Source organism: Pseudorca crassidens, chromosome 4 (assembly GCF_039906515.1).
Source record: "Pseudorca crassidens isolate mPseCra1 chromosome 4, mPseCra1.hap1, whole genome shotgun sequence".
Taxonomy (NCBI): domain Eukaryota; kingdom Metazoa; phylum Chordata; class Mammalia; order Artiodactyla; family Delphinidae; genus Pseudorca; species Pseudorca crassidens.
Genome location: NC_090299.1, coordinates 66,897,071 through 66,917,136, shown reverse-complemented (window position 1 = coordinate 66,917,136; position 20,066 = coordinate 66,897,071). Strand labels below are relative to the sequence as shown.

Sequence of the window (20,066 nt, the reverse complement as noted above, 5' to 3'; positions counted from 1 at the left end):
GTTAGGCATAAGAAAGACGGAGGCTCAGAAAGTTTAATAACTAGCCCAAGAACACACACCAAAGTAGTAACAGGGCCCAAATACCAAACCACTCATTTTGGCAAAATGTACAGTGATCTTTCTTTGAGAAGTCCCTTATTTTAGGTGACCTTAAAGAGATGAGCTTTGCCTTGGGATCCCTTTCCCCTTTGTGTTAGCTTATTCTCTCACCTCTCCTGTCCCTCTATCCTCTCCCTCTCTCCCTCCATCTCCTTCCTGGGAAGTACGCTTTCCCAGGTGCCCAGTAGGCCAATGCCACAGGTTATCCTGAATGCTCTCAGCGAGAAACTGTTCAGATCTCCCTTCTTTGGTGATATTCTGGACTCTGAACCTCTTTCTTGGCTTTCAAAGTTTAATTGTTCTGTTGACTCATTCCTGGAAGTCTCAGTTCTCAGCAGGCTGAAGTAGCACTGGTCAGTGACCTGAACGATTCACCCACCAAGACGCCATTGTCTGACGTTAGCTCAGATTTTTCTAAACTTTAATTTCAGATAAGCCTTCAGAGAGACTCAGCCTTGGCCATGAATTGACCATGAATGTAGCACCCTGCCTGGCAGCTTCTCTTGCCCCTACCTTTTCCCTCTCCACTCACTCTCATCTTTTTTTTTTTTTTTTTTTTGCGGTACGCGGGCCTCTCACTGCTGTGGCCTCTCCCGTTGCGGAGCACAGGCTCCAGACGCGCAGGCTCAGTGGCCATGGCTCACGGGCCTAGCCACTCTGCGGCACGTGGGATCTTCCCGGACCGGGGCACGAACCCATGTCCCCTGCATCGGCAGGCGGACTCTCAACCACTGCGCCACCACGGAAGCCCAACTCACTCTCATCTTAATCAGAGATTCCTAATAGGACATCAAGGATTAAATTCTGCGTCAGTCTCCACTCCTCCTAAGATGGACCAGCTCCATCTTAGTCATTGCTGCATTACAGTGCCTTGCCCATCGCCAAGCATATGATATGTATGAAACAAGTATTTGTTGAATGAAGGAGGGAAGGAAGCAATAATAGGGTGGGAAAATAATTACGATTTTCCAGAGTGTCTATGAACCAGCCAACATCTCTGAGCTTTTGGCTTCCTATTTCCTACCACTCTGCACATTTAATTTCCTCACCTTTTGCCTGTGCAGAGATTCTAAATGAAAGTGTCAGGGGAAATATTCACAAAGGGATAACTGTGACTTTTGTAATTATTACTAACTGAGGGTTTTTGTGACAGAAGTCTCAGTGCCCCTCCTGCAGCTGAAGCCTGAAAACACTTAATTCTCAGTAACGTCTAATAAATCGGGCTTCAACAAAGTTAATTAACTGGAAAGCACATGACTTGGAAAACCCCATTAAACCTCTCCTAGAGTAAGTGCTGATGAGAGGCTGGACCAATACCCATGTTAACTCTCCGATTTTGCTGTCAGTCTTGTGGAATGGGACAAATTGGCCACTGGCGGAACGACCTGGTTACAGTGATAAAAAATATGTTAGAGCAACTTCTCAGACAAATGGGTTATGAACACACATCAGAGTTTTATTCCAAACATGCCTTAAGGGAAAAGGCTCTTAGAAAGACTGTCTCAGTGATTTCTCTTTAGTAGAAATATTTTATAGTAGAGTGGATATAAAAAAGGCTGGGGGAGGTATCTGATTAAAAATAATTAGGAAAGAGATGAAAGTTTGTCTTAGTCAGTTTGGACTGCTATAACAAAGTACTGTTGATGAACAATTAGTTAGTTGGTCTAAAAAAGAAATGGAAAATTTTCTTCGAGCCAACTTTGAGGATTATAACCCAGGAAGAGCATATCAGAAAGCTCTGAGAACTGTTCCACCAGTTAGAAATCAAGGCACAATTACAAAAGTTTTTTTGAGACAGAGGGCTTTACATCAAATGACAGTTTACACAATGCAGATCTAAGCGTCATTCTGGTGGGTCATGTGACCCCTTGAAGATCAAGAAGGAATACTATCTTTGAAGGAGTTGTCTTTTTGCCGCTAGGAGAATGTTGCTGTTTATTGTTGAGCAGGTATTCCTGCCGATGGGGGAGGTCTGATGGATGCATCATGCAGATACACCATGCACAGTGTGGGCGAGAGAGAAGGCCAAAGGGCAGAGAAGAATTTTTATGTTTAAATTTTTGTCTTGCCACAAAATATGAATTTTATTTCATAGTACCATAAGACCGGGTAACTTATAAGCAACAGAAATTTATGTCTCACTGTCTGGAGGTTGAGAAGTTAAAGATCAAGTGACCAGCACATTTAATATTTAGTAAAGGCCTGCTTCTGGGTTCAGAAATGGCATCTTCTCCCTATGTCCTCACACAGATGAGAGAGGAGAGAGAGAAAGTTTTCATATCTCTTACTAATTCCGTTCATGAGGGCTACACACTCATGACCTAATTACCTCCTGAAGGCCTCACCCTCTAATACTACCATCTTGAGGGTTAAGATGTCAACATGAATTGAGGAAGACACAAACATTCAGTCTGTAACGTTCCACCCCGGCCCCCCCCAAATCCATGCCTTTATCACTGATAAAACATATCCATTCTATCCCAACAACTCCAAAAGCCTTTATTCATTCCATCATCAACTTTAAAGTCTAAAACCCAAAGTCCCATCAAAATATCACCTAAATCAGACACGCTGAGACTTGAGAGACAATTCACCCTGAGGTTAAATTCATCTCCAGCTGTGAACCAGCGAAACCAAACCATTGTATTTCTTCAAAATACAATGGTGCGACAAGCGTAAGATACATATTCCCATTCCAAAAGGAAGAAATAAGAAGGAATGATGGTAGCCCCAAGCAAGTCCAAAATCTAATGATGCAAACTGTGAAGGTAGTCCTACCTTCTTCCCCACTGGGGCAGCAGTCCTGCCCCTCAGCTCGGCCTGGCAGGGCTCATGCCCCCAGGGCTCTGGGAAGCCTTGCTTACTCGTCTACGGATAGAGACAATCTGAACTGTTGAAAGCAGTGTGATGGCCTCCCCACCTTCTGAAACCCTAATAATCCCTGAATCACCTTTAGAGTCATTCTTCCATGTCTTGAAGAATAGCTCCTGGCTTCTGTTGAGATGGCTGATTAAACCTGTGGCTCATATCTATCCTAATCTCCTTATCAAATGGTAGCTTGGACACACCCTTCGTGTTCTCTTCCAACCACAATTTCTCTCTCTCTCTCTTGCCTTTTTTTTCTTTTTTCTTTTCTTTTTTTTTTTTTTTTGCAGTATGGATAGGCTGAAATTTTTCCAAATCTTTAAGTTCTGATTCCTTGTTGTCTAACAATTCCTTCTTCAATTCATTTCTCTCTTCCCGCATTTTGCTATCAGCCGTCAGGAGGAACCGAGCCACTTCTTCAACACTTTGCTTAGAAATCTCCTCAGCTAAGTGTCCATTTCATAGCTTACAAGTTCTACCTTCCACAGAACACTAGAACATGAACACAATTCAGCCACATTCTTTGCCACCTTATAACAAGGATCACCTTCCCTCCAGTTTCCAAATACATGTTTCTTATTTTCATCTGAGACCTCAACATAATGGCCTTTACTGTCCCTATGTATTTCTATCAACATTGTGTTCATGATTAGGCATACCCTCTAAGAACACAGAGGCTTTCTCTACAGCTCCCCTCTTTCCTTTCTGAATTCTCACCAGAATTGCTTTTAAAAGTTCCTTCACATCAATCTTGGTTTCTACCGTACACCTCAAAACTCTTTTAGCCTTTACCTATTACCCAGTTCCAAAGCTGCTTCACATTTTTATGTATTTGTAACAGCAGCACCTCATTTCTCTGCACCAATTTCTAACTTAGTTTGGGTTGCTTTAACAAAAGTACATTTTCCTATCTTCTACCCATCTTCCCCCCAGAGAACAGCAGCAATTATTGCCAGGAAAAACCAAGAGGGGCACAGAGTCCTGGATATTTATTGTCCTGTCTCCCTGAGCCTCTCAATGCCTTTCTTTCCTTTCAAGTATGCAAGTATTTTGTAAGATAGATTCTATGGGAAATACAGAGAAACCTGGCACAGACAGATTTAAAACTTTGCCCAGATTTAAAACTTTACCCCTAAATACAAGGCCATTTAAGGGTAAATCTAGTTTTGCACTCCAGGTGTTCATCCTTTTCCCACACACTACAATTTTATTAAACAGGAAAACTATGACAGATGATCCAGGGCATAGAGAATGCAGAGTGCAGGAGAGAACTGGGACAGGAAATAATCAATTTTCTGAAAAGCACAGATGTGTTGATCAATTTCACTGTCACAGTCACTTTATAGAATAAGACCAAAGCTGTATCAAGTATTTAATAGGGGCCAGGCACTGTGCTAAATGTTTCACCTGGATTATTTCTTTCAATTCTCTAACTCCACTGACAGAAACGGTAAATTCCTCCATTGTACACATGATGAACAGAAGCTAAGCTTGGCTGCAGGTTGGAATCACCTGGGGAAAAAGGGGTTAAAAATACTGACCTCTGGGCTTACCTGGTGGCGCAGTGGTTGAGAGTCCACCTGCCGATGCAGGGGACACGGGTTCGTGCCCTGATCTGGGAGGATCCCACATGCCGCGGAGCGACTAGGCCCGTGAGCCATGGCTGCTGAGCCTGTGCGTCCGGAGCCTGTGCTCCACAACGGGAGAGGCCACAGCAGTGAGAGGCCTGCGTACCGCAAAAAAAAAAAAAAAAAAAAAAAAATACTGACCTCTGAGTCTTACCCACAGGACTATTTTTTAATTTAACTGATATGGGGTGGGGCTTAGGCAGCAGGAATTTTTTAACCTTCCCAGGTAATTCTAATATACAACACAGTTTGAGAGCCACTAGGTTCAATTACTAGCCCAAGGCCAATCATTTAGCACCAAATAGGTCAAATACATGAACCCAGGCAGCATGACTAGGGTGCCCACATGTTAACATTCCACTATTCTGCTTCTACTTGTGTGTATATTATGGCATTTTATACTTACAAAGACCAGCAAAATAGGCAGATTTATCCCTATTTTACAGATGAAGCACCTGAGGTAGAAAGTTGACTAACTTATCAAGAGAGATTGCAAATCAGAGGCAGAGGTTGGATTTGCACCCAAGACTTTCTGGTGTCAAAGCCACGGGCAGTTGTCCTTTGTCACTTATCTGTGAACACTTAGAGTATAATGTCCCCAGACTAGCATCTTCACTGTGCACAGTAGAGAGGTAGAAACAACAGAGAATGAATAACTTGCTCATGCTGAGAAGCTGGTACTTTTATCTCTCTCTATTGCGATACAGAAAGAAATAAGTTCCTGTTGTTGCAATGTATTTTCTCAGACACACATGCAGAGGAGTGAATAATATTGATATAGAGTTAAAAGAATACTCTCCTTATAAAACTTCAGGAACATAATACTTAATTTAATTTCTGCAGACTGGCCTGATGATCTGGGTATCATTTACAACATTATTTCTATGGGAAAATAACAAACCCACAAATGAACTTCTGGGTGACAACTGCAAGGTTGGGGATTGTCTGTACTATATAAACACCAGATGTTAATACTATAACTGCTAATTTATGTGTGGAGAGAGAGATGTAAAATGTAAATATAAACTGAATTCATCTATTTAGAAATATCAGATGACTCTGTCCATTTTTTATCTTCAGAGGCCGACAGAATGACTTTTAAATCTGCACTATAGCATTAAAAATTGTTTCTTTGAGTTATGTTTCCCTACTCCAAGCAGCTAGCATCTGTCTCGGGAGCCACATAAGGTGGCTTGGTTAGTGAAGTGCTAAAGAATTATAGCAGGAAGCAACCGCCTGAATCAATTAGTCATCAATCATTTAAAATGCACCAGGTTTTGTTTTGACTGCTAGGGCCTCTGCATTAACTAGATAAACAACAGATGTTCCCTGTTTAGGCTCACAAAATAAAAATCACCCTTGATCTTTTCTCTCAACTGCATACTCTCTCCCCTTCTTGCAAGACTGCTCAGTCACCTCAGTTTACTCACATCTTCCAGAAGCCATTTTTTCCTTTTGTGCCTGTAAAGCCCTCCTGCCCTATCCTATATCCTATATGTATCTTTCCTTTCTTTGAGTGGAGGACCAGCTTAAGCATCAGGTCTTCCCAGAAGCCTTCCCAAAGGCTGCCATGAGATATTTCACATTCAAATCACCCGCATCCCTTTAACTCGGCAGACTATGGCTATGTTATCCTGGTCACCAGAGGCCACCTTGCAGTCCTTCCATAAATACAGGAATGCCAGCTCTCTGCTAAGATCTCAGCAGGCACTAGGCATATAGAGGGGTAACCCTAGATGCTCCTGGTCGAGCAAGAGATACAAACACATAAAGAAATTTATTATAATAGGGTTGAATCAGAATTTTTAAAATATTTTATGTATTTAAAAATAGATCATATATTTATATGTTGCAAAAGTTACAAAAATGTAAGACAGTGAAACTTCTGCCTTCTACCTTTCTTCCTAGTTATTCAGCTCCCCTCTCCAGAGGTAAACAATGCTAACAGTTGTTATATACCCTCCCAGGGATATTCCATGAGTATTTAAACAAGTATATATGCATATATATATATATATATATATATAATTTTTTTAAATTTACGACAGTATTGTAAAAATAAAAAAGATATTGCAGCTTGTTTTTTTCACTTAATTCTGACACTTTGTATATCACTTGATCATAACGAACTTTCTCATTTGCCTTGAAATTTGGATATGTACTATTCTATCATACAGATATACCATAATTTATATATATAAAGCTCCGTTGAAGCGTATTTTGGTGGTTCTCAAACATTTGCCATTATTAACAATGTTACAGCAAATAATAACCTTATACATACATCGTGTGTGTGTGTGTGTGTAATTGTTCTTATCTGAACTGTCTTGGAAAGTATGAGAATGTCTATTTCCTCACACCCTTACCAACTTGTTACTGAACTTTTGATCTTTTCCAATCTTATATGTGAAAAAATATCCTAGTATCTCAATTTAATTTGCATTTCTCTGATTATGAGTGAGATGAAGTCTTTTTCATGTTTAACAAACATTTCAATTTTTTTCCCTGAATTTCCTGCATATATTTGTTCCAAATTTTTCTATCAGGTTGTTGTTTCTTATTGATTTGAAGGAACACTATAAGTCAAGGACATTAACCTTACGTGAAGTGAGTTGCATATGTTTTTACCCTCAGTAAATAAGTTCTCTTTTGAGTTTGTCTTGTAGAAATTGGGGGGCTTTTAAAACTAAATTTATCAATTTCAGAATGGGTGAGAACTTTCAGATTGTGACACAAAACACAGAAACCTTAATTAAACTTCTGAAAGTATACCTGGCTTTCCAGTTAGAGGAGAGGAGAGAAATTACGACTTGTTTTTTGTTTGTTTCATTTCTATAGTCACATGACATATAACACAGGGATATATGCTGAGACTATCAGGCCACTTTAAGAAGCAGCCATCTAAGACTTGTTGTTCCAGTTACTAAGGCTGCAAAACAAATTATCCCCAAACTCAATGCACAAAACAACCATTTATTATGTTCTTGGCTTCCGTGAATCAGGAATTCAGACAGGACATAGCAGGAAGGGATTATCTCTGCTCTAGGATATCTGAGGCCTGCTGCAGTCTCAAAGCTGGATACCGAAATCGTATTACAAAAACTCAGTCAAACACATTAGCTGGGGTTGTTGCCTGAAAAATCTCTTTATACTGAACACTCATGTTGCTTGGGCTTCTTCACAATGTGAGGTCTGGGTCCCAAGAGTAAGTGTCACAGAAAAGGTGAGCCAGACTAAAGCTGTATCATAAGACATGAAGCGTCACTTCTGCTGTACTCTGTTGGTCAGAGCAGTCACATGCCTGCCCAGGTTCAAAGGGAGAGAAAATAGACTCAACCTCCTGACAGGGCACAGCAAGGTTCTGGAAGAGCATGTGTGACTGAAATATTGCTTTGACCTTTCTGAAAAACACAGTCTGTCATACTTGTTCAGGAATCTGTCCTGCAGATCTTCAGTCCAAAGAAGACATTGGTCTCAGTCTACAGGCTGGACCCACCTGTAGGACCCTTTGGATCAGAGGATCGTGTCTGGCTTTCCTGTTGCAACAGCTAAAGAATTATCCCTGCATGAAGCTTTAGGGTATGTTCTTACACCACTTCCAGTGAGTGAGTCTGGTTAATGAAGTTACCGTCTCCTTCATCAACCACCTCAGGTTAATACTGGTAGAAACAAGAAATGTTCAATTCCTACTTATCTAGGGACATTTCTTTCCTTTCCCCCACCTTCTGCTGGTGAATTTTGTATTTATTATTCTTTTTATCAAATAATGGGGAAGACAAAATGAAAAAATCCTATCAGCTCACTTGATTATGTACTAGTCACTCTGGCATGGTTGGTGCTCAGTTAAACAAAAAAGAAAAAAGAAAAAGATGCTTTTTACCAAAGGCAGAGTATGTGGATTATCTCTGGGTTTCAATTTTAAAAAGAATTTTGTATAAAGACTCAATTATTTCATATGGACTGTGTCCTGCTCAGTTAAGCTAATTAATAAATGCAACATTTTCTTTGGCTGAAACCTACAGGGATAGTATAATTAGAAAACAAACAAAAACAAATCTGCTGATTTACCCCTATGGCTTTTCGCTCAACAGCAATAAGAAGCACATTAAATGTGAAAACAGAAATCACACATGTCCTAAATTGAGTAGCTATGGTCTATTTGGTATTTGAGTGGACCAAGTTGGGATGTGGAGTGAACAAAGAACTACCAAGGGCAACTGTCTTGATTCCAAAAAGTGTCATCTAGATAGAGTAAGTACCCAAGGGACACCAACAGTCTATTGATTTGTTTTAGAAATTGACAGAAGTAGTAAGCCGCTGGGATAGGGAAGCAAGGAATTCAGATCATAGAATTGTGACAGTCATTGTAGATAATATCAGTAATGCAGCAGGCACCAAAATACTAAACCGTAAAGGCAAGACCTCATGTCTCAAAGGGTGACCAGCAACTGTCAACCAGGTGTACGTGGGTCTCCATAAAAAATACTGGGTATATTTTATCATTTAGTAAAGGTGGTACATTTGTGTTAGGAGAAGCAACTAGCCTAAAATAGCAAGCACCTAGGAAAAAGTCAGATTCTACTAATTGAGGAAGTGGGCAGTGGCAGTCAGACATTGAATTTGTGAAATCCTGGGTCAAACACACAAAGCAGGAGATTCAGGGTAACCCAGTAACCCAAGAGCAAGTATTGGGCCATAGGCTTCTAGAGCTGAGCACATGATTTAAAGTCCTCATCTATTATTTAGAAAAGATTATTTTTACAGTGATTTGCACCTTGCTTCTTTGAAAATTGGTTTAAAAACCTGGAAAGGTCTGAATCTGTCCAAATTGGAGAAAGGATTCAAGAGACGCTATGAAAAGACAGATTCCAAGCAAAGGAGCGGCAGATAGCATGGTTTAAAGAAAGTTGTAACACAAAGAATAGTCCTGACATCTAAAGCACCCGTTGTCTCTTTCCAATACATCATCACATCAAGTCTTCCCAAAAGATTCAACTCTTCTTGATTTCTTTCAATATTTCAGTGACCACTGGAAGGGTAAGTAGGCTATGACTGACAGGACTGTCACTTTGGACTCTGCAAGCAGCCACCATGTAAAGTTTCACTGCAGTCTCCTAGTAATGGATAAGGATAATTGGATACCATCCTCCGAGAACCATGACATCTGATTTTATATTCTGTGCCCTCTTCATAACAAAAGAGACCATTACAAAATCCCTCATGCTGCCCTGGGCATGTTTTAAATATGTTGGAAAACTTAACTTCATTGCAGCTTTTTACACTGATTTTGTGCTCTACGTGATCTAAATCAATCCATGTTTCAGTTTTATTTTAAGGTTTATACTTGGCTCTGATCTTCAGAATTATTTCACCTCTCATCTCCAAGTATTTCTTCCCAGCTGCAAAAATATACTGACAATTTCAAATTGTCTTCTTATATAAATGAACACATAGGGAAAAAATATATATATTCATATATTATTTGAACAGCATACAGTGCTTTGCTGGGCCCAATAGCGTTCTAGTCTTCATGTTACATTTTATAGAGCCGAGACACATGTAAAATAATAATGATAGTGATACCTATTGAGGATTTATTACACACCAGTCACTGTTTAAGATTTTTATATGTAATATATTTAAACATCTCATTTTTATATATAATATCTCATGTATATGTATAAACTATTACTGATTTATGTGTAATATCGCATTTAAGTCTTATAACAGCCTCACAACACTTAAGTCTCACAGTAAGTACTATTCAAAAACATCCCCATTTTACAGATGAAGACATGGAGGTTCAAAAAGATAAAGTCACCTGGTCAAGGTCACACAGTTGGCGAGTTGTGGAGCTTTTCATCCTAACTATTGAGATGAACTACTTACAATGGAGAGAAGGCATGAAGAGCTACTCCCCAGGGACAGACTGGACCCAATTGAGGGACTGGTGGTCCATGCCCGCTGGATCTCAGAATTGCTGTGGATGCGTGTCTGCTGGCCATGTGTTCCAAGCAGAGGAGTGGAAAGAGCTGCCTTTATTGGGAGGAGTATTTATCACTGACACTGTATCCACACACCTGTACATGGTGACACTCGGGGATTTAGGCAGGTATATTTTAGTTTTTAAATTCTTACAGACAACCCAATGCCTTATTACCCACACTGGGTAGACAGCCGCATCACCCTCCCTGTCTGTGCCACAGCCCTGCTGCTTCCACCCTCACTCCTACAAGGTGGAGTTTATTGTGCTTATCTGTCCCTCTCCAGTCATTGTATGTCGGGTAAGTGTGAGGAAGAGAACTGTCCCATCAATTCCCTAGTGTTCATCTTCAGAAGACCTGGCCTCGAGGAGCTGTGCCTCAGCAAACGTACTCCAGGGGCCTCATCTGTGCTGTGACCTGATTTAAAGACCTGGATATGGGACTTGAGACTGAGTCAGGTGCCATAAAGGGATGAGGCCCCTGGGCGGTCTGCAAGGAAGGAGTGTAACTTCAGTGAGAGAGAAATGTGGCTTTCTAGTAGCAAAAAAATGGCATATGGTGGTCTACTCTGTTCGTGGCTCTGGTGTTCCCTCTCTGTCTTATTCCTCTCTGCTCACATATTGGCAGGGCCCTCTCTTCATTCATTCAAATGTGCTGGAAGCGACACTCTGCCAGTTCCATCCCTTTGTTTTAAGAAAGCCAGAAAGATTGTTTTGTATTCTTGGGATCCCTGAGTTGCCAGGTAAGAAATCCAGCTATCGGGCTTCCCTGGTGGCGCAGTGGTTGAGAGTCCGCCTGCCGATGCAGGGGACACGGGTTCGTGCCCCGGTCTGGGAAGATCCCACATGCCACGGAGCGGCTGGGCCCGTGAGCCATGGCCGCTGGGCCTGCGTGTCCGGAGCCTGTGCTCCGCAACGGGAGAGGCCACGGCAGTGAGAGGCCCGCGTACCGTGAAAAAAAAAGAAAGAAAAAAAAAAAGAAATCCAGCTATCATAACAGAGAAGTTAGTTCAGAGGAAGGAGGAAGAGGTCCTAAGATTACAGTGAGTGGGAGGGAGAGAGACAGAGACAGAGAGAAGAGAGAGGCTTTTCAGGGGGGGCCCGTCTCTAGCTGGTCCACCAACTAAATGCAACACAGGTAAGCCCAGATTACAGATGGGTAAGCAAATAAAATGGTTATTGTTTAAAGCCAATAACTTTTGGGTAGTTTTTACACAGCAACTAGATAAGCAAAACACCAGTAAATATTATACGTTTAATAAATACTTGTTGGTACACCTGACAGAAATGATAATGCCAGGATACTGATCCTCAAGGCACTTCAACTCCAGGATAAGAGGTGGACTAATAAACTCACAATTAAACTAGAAGAACAGGAGTGCCACGAAAGAGTTGTTAACACAGCACAACTGAAGAACGAATGGACACCCTAGCCCAAGTCACATAGTGAGATCAGGAAGACTTCCAGAAGAGATGATAACTGAACAAAATACTGGAAGGGAAGTAGGAGTTTGTCAGAAAAAAAAAAAAATTAAGAGCCTTTCTCTGTATCTCAGGCACATCTAGACCAGTTCCTTGTTCATAAATGGAGAATGGAGAAATGAATGAATGAAAAAATTTGAAAGTCATCAGCATAAACATAGAATGTAAGTGATGAAGACTGTGAAAAGGAAAGAAGCTAAGAGTACCTCCTCTTGAACATATTGGGCTCCAGCCCTCAACTGTATAAGATCTTTAGCCAAATCGATGTTTCCTTTTTTGTAAGCAGAGAAGAATTCCCTCCACTCTAACAGAGTGTAGATTGTAGTCATTCTCTATTCACTAACTGCACTATTGAACACTGCTATGTCCTCTTTTGTGATGTTAGAATCTCTCTAGAAGGAATCATAGATATATCACTGCTGATCTTCAACAGCTTATTATCTGAAAAGATTTTAAAGTCAGAATCATGAATCACAGGTACACCCTGGACCTTTGTATTTCATGTTAGTACTGGATCATTAGATAAAATTTTGCCACTCTAAGGCTACATCTGCTCTCACTTGGTATGACTGTTCTTTCACTTGTATATTTTACCTTTATATTTCACCCTAATCCATATCAATATAAATGTACAAATATAGTATCCTCCACTTACAAAATGAGAAGAAAAGAGTTAATTGATTTCAAACTATATAAAAAGCACTTGTTGGGCTTCCCTGGTGGCGCAGTGGTTGAGAGTCCGCCTGCCGATGCAGGGGACACGGGTTCATGCCCCGCTCCAGGAGGATCCCACATGCCACGGAGCGGCTGGTGCCATGAGCCATGGCCGCTGAGGCTGCGCGTCCGGAGCCTGTGCTCTGCAACGGAAGAGGCCACAACAGTGAGAGGCCCGCGTACCGCAAAAAAAAAAAAAAAAAAAAAAAAAAAAGCACTTGTTGCTTGAACTATGGCAAACTGAATATTATCTGCTATTTTCCAGTTGTATCATTTGTTCATACCTAGAAGTTTGAGGCTTTTTTAAAAAAGGTATAGTTAAGGGTGAGATAAAATAAAGAAATCTGTTATCCTGGTAATCAATTCATTCCTTCCTAAGTTTATGGGACAGAATACAGTCATCCTTTGGTATCAGAGGGGCACTGGTTCCAGGGACCCACACCACCACCCCCTAAACCCTGAGGATACCAAAATCTATGGATACGCAAGTCCTTTACATTAAATGGCATAGTATTTGCATATAACCTATGCAAGCACATCCTCTCATATACTTTAAATCAATCATTTCTAGATTACTTATAATACCTAACACAATGTAATGTAATTACACTGTATTAATACAATGTAATGTAGTATAAATACTATGTAAATAGTTTCCAGGGTCCAGCTAATTAAAGTTTTGCTTCTGGGAACTTTCTGGAATTTTCTTAATATTTTTGATACTTAGTTGAATCTGCAAATGTGGAACCATAGATACAGAGGGACAACTTGTACATAGCTTCTGTAAAGTACTGACTATTAGAGGAAGGCCTGTTGAGAAGGTACTCAATGTTTGTTGAGTGAATAAATGAAAACAAGAGAGATAATTGTAGCAAAGACCAGGAGAGAGAGAAGGCATTCACTGAGAGGTGGGAATTAGAGAAGTTGTGAGTGATGTGTCAGCCATACTCAGGCCAGGCAGAATGGACAAGGAGATGACTTAAAAGAAGGAATAACAAGAGATCAACAGTATGGGCATTGGAATGAGTGGTTGTGAGTGATGGTAGTCTTAACAGCACTAGACCAAAACAGAAAACGAAAACATGAGGGCTTGAGAAGGTAGCAGCAGCCTTCCTGAAGCTTGTTTTTAATTTATGGATGATAGAGTCAGAGAAGAAGGAACGCTCCCTGCAAACAGCTTGCTCCCAAGAAGAGAAACATATCCCTAACATCTTTAAAAACTCACTGTTGAGATTAAGTCTTTCCTCCCCTGGGGAAGACTGAATGATGGTTTCCATGTAACCAAAAGTTATTCTAAAGGAGACCTTTTGGGATTTCCCTAGTGGCACAGTGGTTAAGAATCCGCCTGCCAGTGCAGGGGACATGGGTTCGAGCCCTGGTCTGGGCACATCCCACATGCCGCAGAGCAACTAAGCCCGTGCGCCGCAACTACTGATCCTACGCTCTAGAGCCCACGTGCCACAACTACTGAAGCCCACGTGCTTCGAACCCATGCTCTGCAACAAGAGAAGCCACTGCAATGAGAAGCCCACTTACCACAATGAAGAGTAGCCCCCGCTCACCGCAACTAGAGAAAGCCCATGTGCAGCAACAAAGACCCAACGCAGCCAAAAATAAATAAATAAATAATAAAATAAAAATTTTAAAAAAAACAAGAGACCTTTCCTGTATAGAAGGAAACACCAGGCATGGAATAGGTGTTTTCCCACTAATATTCCCTAGTTTGTTTGCTCCAGCAATGCCGCTGAGTCTTAGATCAAGCAGAACAGCTACCCTCTTGAGGAAAGAAAACAGTCATCTATTAGACAGCAGTCTTCTCCCTCACTTTCTAAGGCAGCTCCCCAATACCACATCTGATATTTAGAGTCTTAATGTAAGACAGAAGGGATAAAGTCCCCCAAAAAAGTTGAAACTTAGTTAGATCACTGTGAGAATTCAATTCCAAGTTCTTGCTGTACTGGCGGTTTCAAGTTGACTTCTAATTCTAATTACCTTCTCTTTTAGCTTGATTTCTCCCAGAGCAGTGACCAAGCTAAGTATTTGGAAGAAAGTGCTTTACAAAGAGGTTTGCTCCAGAGAAACCAGTCATGAAGTAGGAGAAGCAGGAGAGAAAATGGTGCGATTTCAGGAGTTTAAGCCCCAAGACTGATCCCACAGGGTTGTTCAGCATTTTATGTTCCATAAACATAAAAGTGCATGTAAATTTTAACAGTCTCAGCTTAAATTTCAACTGATTGACTAAAGCAGACTTTTTAAAAGCCTAATTATGAATTATGTATGTACAACTAGTATCAAGTACATTTCTGTGCCATGGGCTTCTTAAGTAAGAACATTGTTTTTATAATGATGTTGTACCACACCATTATATTTATTATATATATTTATTACATATATATTTACATTGTCATTACAAAGACAAAAAATTTTAATAAGTTTTAAATGATTTTAAGCTTACATAGAATTGTAAAACAGTACATTTTTTCCCCTGAATTATTTGAGATTAAGTTGCTAAGTTAATGCTCAACACTTCCTAGTACTTTAGTTTGTACTTCTAAAAAAGGACATTCTTCTACATGACCATAACACAATCATCTAAATCAGGACATTAATATTGATACATTCCTACCATCTAGTCCTCAGAGTCTTTCAAATATGACCAATACCCCAATCATGTCCTTTATAGAAAAACACACTTGTTTAGGATCACATGTTACATTTATTTGTCATGTCTCTTTAGTTTCCTTTAGTCTGGGACCACCCTCAGTATTTCCTTGAATTTTATGACTTTGACCCTTTAAACAAGCCTGTTAACTTTTGTAGATAGCCCTCCTTACTGTTTCTTAAACTATACTCCTCTTCTCCAAATCCATAACCAACAACTTGTTCTTTTTCACCTTACTTGTCTGAATACTGCAGAAGTTTTTAATTGGTTTTTCTGGATCCATTCTGACTTTGCCAATTCTCTAGACCACTGTCTGAATTAATGCTCTAAAATGTCTGTCCTTCCCCAGATTAAAAGCTTTTAATATTCCACCATCCTCCTAAAAATTCAAAAACAACTTAGAGCAATCAAAAGTTTGAGTTTTACCAAGTAACCCAAACTCACAAAATGGTGTGTGACCGGAAATGGATCCAGACACTTTTTTTTTTTAACATCTTTATTGGAGTATAATTGCTTTACAGTATTGTGTTAGTATTTGCTGTACAACAAAGTGAATCAGCTATACATATATATGTATATATATCCCCATATCCCCTCCCTCTTGTGTCTCCCTCCCACACTCCCTATCCCACCCCTCTAAGTGGTCACAAAGCACCGACCTGATCTCCCTGTGCTATGCAGCTGCTTCCCACTAGCTATCTATTTTACATTTGGTAGTGTATATATGTCAATGCCACTCTCTCACTTCGTCCCAGCTTACACTTCCCCCTCCCCGTGTCCTTAAGTCTATTCTCTACGTCTGCGTCTTTATTCCTGTCCTGGTCCTAGGTTCTTCAGAACCATTTTCTTTTTTAGATTCCGTATATATGTGTTAGCATATGGTATTTATTTTTCTCTTTCTGACTTACTTCTTACTTCACTCTGTATGACAGACTCTAGGCCCATCCACTTCACTCCAAATAACTCAATTTCGTTTCTTTTTATGGCTGAGTAATATTCCATCATATACAAGTGACACATCTTCTTTATCCATTCATCTGTCGATGGACACTTAGGTTGCTTTCATGTCCTGGCTAATGTAAATATTGCTACAATGAACGTTGTGGTACATGACTCTTTTTGAATTATGGTTTTCTTGGGGTATATGTCCAGTAGTGGGATTGCTGGGTCATATGGTAGTTCTAATTTTAGTTTTTTAAGGAACCTCCATACTGTTCTCCATAGTGGCTGTATCAATTTATATTCCCACCAACAGTGTAAGAGGGTTCCTTTTCTCCACACCCTCTTCAGCATTTATTTGTAGATTTTTGGATGATGGCCATTCTGACCAGTGTGAGGTGATACCTCATTGTAGTTTTGATTTGCATTTCTCTAATGATTAGTGATGTTGAGCATCCTTTCCTGTGTTTGTTGGCAATCTGTATATCTTCTTTGGAGAAATGCCTATTTAGGTCCTCTGCCCATTTTTGGATTGGGTTGTTTGTTTTTTTGATATTGAGCTGCATGAGCTGCTTGTATATTTTGGAGATTAATCCTTTGTCAGTTGCTTCATTTGCAAATATTTTCTTCCATTTTGAGGGTTGTCTTTTCATGTTGTTTATGATTTCCTTTGCTGTGCAAAAGCATTTGTTTCATTCGATCACATTTGTTTATTTTTGTTCTTATTTCCATTTCTCTAGGAGGTGGGTCAAAAGATCAATAAAACTAAAAGCTGGTTCTTTGAGAAGATAAACAAAATTTATAAACCATTAGCCAGACTCATCAAGAAAAAAAGGGAGAAGACTCAAATCAACAGAATTAGAAATGAAAAAGGAGAAGTAACAACTGACACTGCAGAAATACAAAGGATCATGAGAGATTACTACAAGCAACTATAGGCCAATAAAATGGACATTCTGGCAAAAATGGACAAATTCTTAGAAAAGCACAACCTTCTGAGACTGAACCAGGAAGAAATAGAAAATATAAACAGACAAATTACAAGCACTGAAATTGAAACTGTGATTAAAAATCTTCCAACAAACAAAAGGCCGGGACCAGATGGCTTCACAGGCGAATTCTATCAAACATTTAGAGAAGAGCTAACACTTATCCTTCTCAAACTCTTCTAAAATATAGCAGAGAGAGGAACACTCCCAAACTCATTCTACAAGGCCACCATCACTCTGATACCAAAACCAGACAAAGGTGTCACAAAAAAAAACCTACAGGCCAATATCACTGATAAACATAGATGCAAAAATCCTCAACAAAATATTAGGAAACAGAATCCGACAGCACATTAAAAGGATCATACACCATGATCAAGTGGGGTTTATCCCAGGAATGCAAGGATTCTTCAATATATGCAAATCAATCAATGTGATACACCATATTAAAAAATTGAAGGATAAAATCCACGTGGTAATCTCAATAGATGAAGAAAAATCTTTGGACAATATTCAACATCCATTTACAATAAAAACCCTCCAGAAAGTAGGCATAGAGGGAACTTACCTCAACATAATAAAGGCCATATTTGACAAATCCACAGCCAACATCATTCTCAATGGTGAAAAACTGAAACCATTTCTACTAAGATCAGGAAAAAGACAAGGTTGCCCACTCTTACGACTATTATTCAACATAGTTTTGGAAGTTTTAGCCATGGCAGTCAGAGAAGAAGAAGAAATAAAAGGAATCAAAATCAGAAAAGAAGAAGTAAAACTGTCACTGTTTGCAGATGACATGATACTATACATAGAAAATCCTAAAGATGCTACCAGAAAACAACTAAAGCTAATCAATGAATTTGGTAAAGTAGCAGGATACAAAATACACTATACACTAATGATGAAAAATCTGCAAGAGAAATTAAGGAAACATTCCCGTTTACCAATGCAACAAAAAGAATAAAATACCTAGGAATAAACCTACCTAAGGAGACAAAAGACCTGTATGCAGAAAACTATAAGACACTGATGAAAGAAATTAAAGATGATACAAACAGATGGAGAAATATGCCATGTTCTTAGATTGGAAGAATCAACATTGTGAAAATGACTGTACCATCCAAAGCAATCTACAGATTCAATGCAATCCCTATCAAACTACCAATGACATTTTTCACAGAACTAGAAAAAAAAATTTCACAATTTGTGTGGAAACATAAAAGACCCTGAATAGTGAAAGCAATGTTGAGAAAGAAAAGTGGAGCTAGAGGAATCAGGCTCTGTGACTTCAGACTATACTACAAAGCTACAATAATCAAAACAGTATGGTACTGGCACAAAAACAGAAAGATAGATCAATGGAACAGGATAGAAAGCCCAGAGATAAACCCACGCACATATGGTCACCTTATCTTTGATAAAGGAGGCAAGAATATACAGTGAAGAAAAGACAGCCTCTTCAGTAAGTGGTGCTGGGAAAACTGGACAGGTACGTTTAAAAGAATGAAATTAGAACACTCCCTAACACCATACACAAAAATAGACTCAAAATGGATTAAAGACCTAAATGTAAGGTCAGACAATATAAAACTCTTAGAGGAAAACAAAGGCAGAACACTCTATGACATAAATCACAGCAAGATCCTTTTTGATCCAGAACATTTATACAACAATGTTTAGACATTTTAGGTGAGGATCTCTTACCCTAAACAACTACTATTAGTTCCTTATATTTTCCCAGACAACTCAGTACCTGAACATGAGTATCTCATCCAAAAAAAAAAAAAAAAAAGACAATGTAACCTGTATCTAGAATGTTAATCTTATTCATTCTGAGATTCTGGTTTCAAAGCCTGAAATACCATCATAAAATAACACAATAGATTTTTAACAGCCTTCCATTACACAATGTTCACTTTGTCATCTAAAAAGATGAGAATCAATTCTGCCCCAGCCACAGGAGTAGAATCAGCAAAACCATCCAAGACGAGTGGCATTATTGATATAAGGTTTTGTTTTGTTGTTTGAAATATACTTTTTGAATGTTTCGACCTGAAATATCTCTTAGGTACAGTTAGTTCTTCTAGTGCAGTGGTTTACTGTAGTTCGTGTTTGGGTTTGTATTTCTCTTGGTTTTACTAAGAGATTTAAAAGTATCCTGAAAAACCATCCTTTTGTTGATTTTGTTTGGCAAAATTAATGCTTCAATAAAATTGTTCTCTGAGATAAAATAGATATAAGTCTATCCTATGTAGATGAAACTAAAAGTCTAAATATTTATGATTAATTTTAGGAGATTGGCACACCCTCATCTATAACTTCATAATGTTTTGAAAGATAAGTTCAGATTTTCAGTTTTTATTTTACACATCAGAAAATGGAAGTGTCTTGAATCATAATAAGTCATAAATTTTATTCAAAACATTTTTCAAAATGATCAAGTATTTAATGGGTCACATATTTTTGCATACTATAATGTATCATGTAAATTTACCATATGTCAGTGAATGAAAAAATAAATGATTAAATATAAACTCATTTTTCATTGTGTTTGGCATGAAAGAGCTACAGAACAGAGAGTTTACAATTATGGTATTGTTATAGATTTTAATGATCTATTGATATTTTCTCTTTTTAATAGAATCATCCTGTCTACTTGACTTATTTAATCAGATCATTCTAAAAGTGATCATCATGTAAAA

General features: G+C 39.1%; 1 long non-coding RNA gene across 2 annotated transcripts; it reads left to right on the top strand.

Annotated features, from left to right (window-relative positions):
* Positions 1–8,041: 8,041 nt before the first annotated feature.
* LOC137223160 (uncharacterized) lies at positions 8,042–19,853 on the top strand. 2 transcript variants are annotated; one of them, XR_010942738.1, is made up of 3 exons: positions 8,042–8,171; positions 11,204–11,318; positions 17,113–19,850. It is a non-coding gene; the product is annotated as an uncharacterized lncRNA (long non-coding RNA). The 2 variants fall into 2 exon arrangements; XR_010942739.1 differs by lacking the exon at positions 8,042–8,171 and adding an exon at positions 10,352–10,714 and having other exon boundaries at positions 10,863–11,318; positions 17,113–19,853.
* Positions 19,854–20,066: the final 213 nt, after the last annotated feature.